The 6,719-nt window shown below is 30.2% G+C and overlaps 1 pseudogene; it reads left to right on the forward strand.

Annotated features, from left to right (window-relative positions):
- The first annotated feature begins 2,049 nt into the window (after positions 1-2,049).
- Positions 2,050-5,518, forward strand: LOC106417419 (annotated as a pseudogene).
- Positions 5,519-6,719: the final 1,201 nt, after the last annotated feature.

The raw sequence follows: 6,719 nt of genomic DNA on the forward strand, positions 1-6,719 counted from the left end.
ATATATTGATTGGGAAGTCACATAAGTGATTTTTTATTACGTGTTGATCATAAATGAACTCCTCAAATTGTTATAATTTGATTGGCCGATGATTTTTAATTTTATTTATTATAATTATATCTAAAAGGAAAGGATAATTCAATTACTACTTTCCAAATAATCTACATAATTTTGGAAATAATTATTTATGATAACTAATTGTTGAAACTATGAAAGAGTAATAATGTGATCAATTGTTTTATATATTTATAAATAAAACAGTCCAATAATTTAAACCATTTATCCATCGTTTTTAAGCCCATTTCACGTATTTTTAAGCCAATTTATCAATCGTTTTTTAATTGCTACATACAATAAATTCAAAAGATAATATATAGAAACAAGATTTTCCGTTAACTAAATTAACTTGATGAACACGCCGAGAATATATTCTGTTTGACATAGTAACTGGATTTTCCAAATCCCCCTATATATTAAATGAGAAGTTACTTTAGTGATTTCTCGTGACGTGTCGCTCATAGGTGAAGTTTCAAGAAATTGTTATAATTTGATTGGTAAATTGTTCTTAATTTTTATTTATTTAATTTAGATCTAAAAATTTAAAGTAGGTCTAAAATCATTTAACATCACTTGCCATATAATCTAAACAATGTTACAAATAACAATTTATGAAAAGTAATTCTCGAAATTATGGAAAGATTAATAATGTTTTATTTATTACTTTTAATATTTATAAACTATAAAATATAATGAACAAAATTTTATATAAGATAATTATAATAGTTTTATACTCTACTTGGTGAATTGTATTCGAATATAAAAATATAATATATATTTTAAATATTACAAAATCCAAACATGTTTATTAATATTATTTTTAAATTATTTATCGTTGTTTAAAGAATAAATTTATCTGAATTTTAAAATAATTTATAAAATGTTATAAATTGTTTATAAAAATATAAACCTACTATATATTGATTGGGAAGTCACATAAGTGATTTTTTATTACGTGTTGATCATAAATGAACTCCTCAAATTGTTATAATTTGATTGGCCGATGATTTTTAATTTTATTTATTATAATTATATCTAAAAGGAAAGGATAATTCAATTACCACTTTCCAAATAATCTACATAATTTTGGAAATAATTATTTATGATAACTAATTGTTGAAACTATGAAAGAGTAATAATGTGATCAATTTTTTTATATATTTATAAATTACATAAAATAAGAAACAAAAATGTTTATTTGAATTGATATAATGATTTTATATTCGTATAGAAAAACTTATATTTTTATATAAAGTATCATAATAACTATTAATGTCTAATAAATTTCATGCATGCTTTATAAATAATTTATTAAATTATAAATTAATTTATAAAATTATTTATATTGGTTATGAGATGTTTTAAATTATTATAAGAGGTTCTAAGTCATTTATAGAAGCTTATATATTAATTTATAAAATGTATTTTGAAAATTTATTTTATATTAAATGAGAACTCACTTAATTAGTTTTTTCTTAGGTGTCTTTGAGTTTTAGAAAAACTATTATAATTTGATTCGTTAATAAATTTTCTGTTTTATTTATTTTATGAGTAAAAAAATCACTTCTAGAACCAAATTTTATCAGTATCCAAACGATATAAATTCATTTCATAATATAATTTATGGTAATTAAATATGTGATTTATATAAAATATATGTAATGCTCATAAAATCATTTTATTACTCATGTATTTATAAACTATATAATATATTTCAAAAGTAATTTATATAATTGATATAGTAGTTTATATTCCTTTGTATTTGAATATGAATATATAAAGAATGTGTAACAATCATATTGTTTTATCTTTTAATCTTGATAACGACATATGACTTTAGCTATAAATTATTTAAAAAATGTTTCAAAACTAAATACCTTCAAAACTCATTTTTAACAAAAACTAAATTATTAATATTATATATAACTAATTTTAGTAAAAAGGTTCAATACAAAATATCAACATATATTTAAAATAGTTATAATTATTTTTTTCAAAAATAATTATTCTTTAAAAATATTTAACAGTAAACACATATACAATTTTTGATGATGAAAAAATATCTTAATTTGACAAACTATAATAAATATATTGTTACAAAACATTCAAACCCGCAAAATTGCGGGCATCCACCTAGTACTAACTTTAAAAGATAATGATATTCGATAATAAAGAAAAGATCCCCAACTTTCTCCTAAAACCTAAGCATTCTCTTTTGTCGGTTTAAGGATACTTAAACATGGTTTGGGTTGAGTTATAGAAAACAAAAGTTGGTCGTTGATTTGTAAGCCCAACTTACCAGTAACACTTCATGTAATTTTTGATCCTATAGGCCTTAAAGCTCATTTTTTACTTTTTTTATATTCGTTAACATAAACATGGATAATTTTTGTTCTTATTAAAAATGGTTATTTTTATGAATTAATTTTAAAATGGTTCTTAAGTTGTATTATAAATGTTAATTTTAAAATAAAAAATCTTGATAGTTTTCGGAAAGTTATTACATATCGTAAGAGTTTTAAATATAATTTATTTTCATTATTAAAATCAACTTCAATATAAATAGATTTATAAAAGATAAAAAATATTACAATGTAAGATACAGATTTCTCAATACAACGAAATCACAAGAATATTATATGTTAAATATTTAAATTTAGCCGATTTTTTCTAAAAATCACATTAAAAATACACTAATATGATTTTTAACTGTATTATCCAAAAAACAGATACCGAACCAACACCAAATTAAACTCGAAACTTTATCAATTTTTTAATATTTTTATCCCAATCAAATTGAGAGGTAATCTAATTAATCCAAAATCAAACCTAAATTTAAAAATAATAGAACAGTCCCTATATTTTTCAATTCAAAAAAACAAAATCACAACTAAAACCAAAAACTATAAAAAAATAACAAATTACAGTCGAACTGAAAATTGAACGCACATACCTAAACATATTAGTGAGCAAATAAATGGATTAATAAATTTTTCAACAAAAATATCCCTCAAATTCTAGTTTGATTTAAAAGAAAATCAAAAAGACAAATAAACCGAAGAGTCGTCTCTTCATTTGGTACCGGAAGAGCTGTCTCTTCGCCTTCCTCTCTATCTCTTCCTCTCTGTCTCTCTCCACTCCCTCTCCCATGGCGGCTTCTTCTACCTTCTCCTCATCCGATAGCGAAGCGATTCACGGGACTACTGACTCGTCCGAGTCACAGTCAGCTGCAGCAGGAGAGAGGAATAAGGTTTTTATTTCATGGAGTTTGCTCCAATTCTCCGCCATGCCTCCGCTGCTAAGAACCTCTTTTCACTATCGAGACTCACCGTTGGCTCTTCTCCCTCCGTTATCGTCAACTCCCTCCCTCATCCATCGCTGGGTATCACGTGAGCTCCGGCGGATACATGCGCGGAGCTGTGTATCGCGAGCCAAAGCAGCCTCTAACAATCGAAGAATTTCACATTCCCCGACCAAAAGTGAATGAGATTCTCATCAAAACCAAAGGTAATTAATTACATATATCCTCATGGCTTGATTCGTTTTGAAATAATTAAAAAAAAAGCTTTGATTTTCTTTTTTCAATTTGGTATGTGGGCAGCTTGTGGAGTATGCCACTCTGATCTACATGTGATGAAAGGAGAGATACCATTCTCTAGTCCTTGTGTTAATGGTCATGAGATCACTGGCGAAGTCGTTGAACATGGTCCTCTTACTGATGACAAGATCATCCAAAGGTTTCTCAAACTATTTTAATTGGAATCATATTTTTGTTTCATATTACAAATCCTGAATGTCTCAAACCTTTTTTGTTTCAGATTTCCAATTGGTTCTCGTGTAGTTGGAGCTTTCATTATGCCATGTGGAACCTGCTCTTATTGTGCTAAGGTGAGGTGGAAAGTGTAGACCTTTCATTGGATTCTCAGTTTTTAGCTGATACTCTTTACTCGGATACAGGGCCATGATGATCTTTGTGAAGACTTCTTTGCTTATAATAGAGCTAAAGGAACTCTTTACGATGGTGAAACTCGTCTGTTTTTGCGTCATGATGGTAAAAAAAAAAGTTAAAATTTGATTAGGCTTTTGTGGCATGTTAGGGAGAAGCATGATTGTTTTACATTTCTTGCTTTCCGGCAGATTCACCGGTGTATATGTACAGTATGGGAGGGATGGCTGAGTACTGCGTCACACCAGCTCATGGCTTAGCTCCTCTACCAGAGTCTCTGCCCTACAGTGAGTCTGCCATTCTAGGCTGTGCTGTTTTTTACAGCGTATGGTGCTATGGCTCATGCTGCTGAGATCCGTCCTGGAGATTCTATTGCTGTTATTGGAATCGGTGGTGTTGGCTCACGGTATGTTACTTATTTGTGTCATTGTTGTTTTATTACTTGATTTGGTATGACAAGAAACTAACCATCTTTGAGGTTGTTGCTTCAGTTGTTTGCAGATAGCGAGGACTTTTGGAGCCTCTGATTTAATAGCTGTGGATGTCCAGGATGATAAATTGGAGAAGGCTAAGACTCTTGGTGCTACTTCTTGGCTAGAACCAAGACTCTCCCTAAAAGAACCAATCGCCATCAAGAAATTTAACTGTTTAAGCAGTCCAAAAACGGAGATGGTGTTTCCCCAACTGCCATCTCGCGATCAAGAAACTGCTTCTCTAGTCATCATGTTGCAGCAATTACAAAGAAGACGACATAAGGAAATTTCTTCTCTACTCATCATCTGGTAATGGCTGACAAAGTCATCAAACAAATTCTTTCGTTTTTATTTTCTATGTTTTTATTTTAAAATCAATGTTTAAAATGTTATATTGTACTATGTTTTAAGAAAAAGTTTAAGTTTAATTAAAAAATTTTTAAAAAAATTGGTGTTTAATTAATTTTTTTTTTTACATATACTAGGATAAGGACCCCCACAGTTTGCGGGAAAAAGATGTTAAATTTTATCTTAATTCTGGTGTATCCAAAAATAATTGTAAATAAGACTAAATGAATATATGCAATTTTGAAATAATTAAAAATTTTACGATCAACTGTAAAACTATTATCTTATAATATTTAAGGCATTTTACAGTAATACTTAAGGTTCAAATTTACATAACATACCAACATAAGGATGAACATATTAATTTAGTGAGCAGTCAATATTGGTATAAATTACAAACATTGATAATGACTGAATTGCGCATGAGTGGATGTCAAAAAAAAATTGTACATTGATAATGACTGAATTGTCTTAAACATATTTGATGAAAGTAAAATATAAATCATATCTTATACATCTATTAACATTTTTTTATATATAACCATCTAGTAAATATGATTTTCTGAAACACACAATAGCAACAATCGAATAAAAATGAGATTAATACTTTCTCAATATTTTTTTTTTGGTAAAATTTTCAAATAACTGGACATTATAATATTTAAATGAGAATATGTCATAAAAATTGAAAAAAAATAGAGTTGAAAAGATAAAATAATTACAACATTTCTTGTAAGAATCTGCTACAAAGCTAATGTATAATTGGAGTATATAATCTTCATAATTAATGGTAATGAAAGAAATTATAATAAAAATCGCATCGTTAAAGTCATTTATAATGATTATATGATTAAGAAAGATCTAAAACAAAAAAAGAAAGGGTTGACTGCTATGGCGATTGACTGCTAGGGTTCGATGAATTTTCGCGAATGGGATCCGGGGACTCGAGGGGTTACAGGAATCTCGGTTCATCAATATGGGGAGTTAGAGGCGACCCACAAAGGATTCAAAGGATTGGAAAGTACAGATCTGATTGAGATTACAGGCAATCTCATACAAAAAGGAGAATTGGGAATTGAGGGATTTTGGTGTTTCTTGGAAGTTTGGTCTCGGAATCTCCAAGGTATGATTCTGAACCAGCAAGGGGAAGTAGCTGCTTTGGAGTTTAAGGAAAAGATTTACGGATCTGTTTTCTGTTTAATCGGAAAACGGTAATAAAGAAGATATGGGTTTTAACAAAGACGTCTTATTTATGGTCGGAAAAAATGTTCAGTCGGTTACAAGAGAAATGAAGAGAATGCGACAGAAAGGAAGCCGGTGGCTCGATGAGCTACCGGAAAAGTACAACTAACGGCGAGATGAAGCAAAGGTGAAAACCCTAATCTAGCCGCCAAGTGTTGGTCAGTGATTTCGGATCCTTCTCTTGTTGTCTCCCCTTTCCCTTATATAGACGTCCTGATGCTTCGTCCTTGACCTAATTTACGCCATCTTGGTGGGCCTCTTCTGCTGGGCCGAGAAGCCCGTAGGCGTCCGAGCAGCCGCTGAGCCGAATATACTTTAGTCGATGACGATCGACTAAAAGTACTCAAGATTCAAGCCGAGAGACCTGGCTCTTGAGCCGACCGATCGAGCCGTCGCTCTACCTAATCCGGGCCAGGCCTTTCTATTCCTCGGGCCTTGTGGGATGGTCAAATCCATCCTCTACAGTAAGTCCCCCCCAATCTATTAGTGAGCGAAGTGCTTTCTGGCTCGTGATGGATTCTAAGGTTTGAAGGTTTGAGGGAATATAAGGCCTGTCAGAAGGTTAGAGCGGTTGGTCGACGAGTCGCATAGCGTCGTTCTTTCGGAAGCGAGCAATAGAGGCTTTCTCGCTCCTTTTGGTCGTTGTGTCGCAG

The sequence above is a fragment of the Brassica napus genome, chromosome C4, assembly GCF_020379485.1.
Source record: "Brassica napus cultivar Da-Ae chromosome C4, Da-Ae, whole genome shotgun sequence".
Taxonomy (NCBI): domain Eukaryota; kingdom Viridiplantae; phylum Streptophyta; class Magnoliopsida; order Brassicales; family Brassicaceae; genus Brassica; species Brassica napus.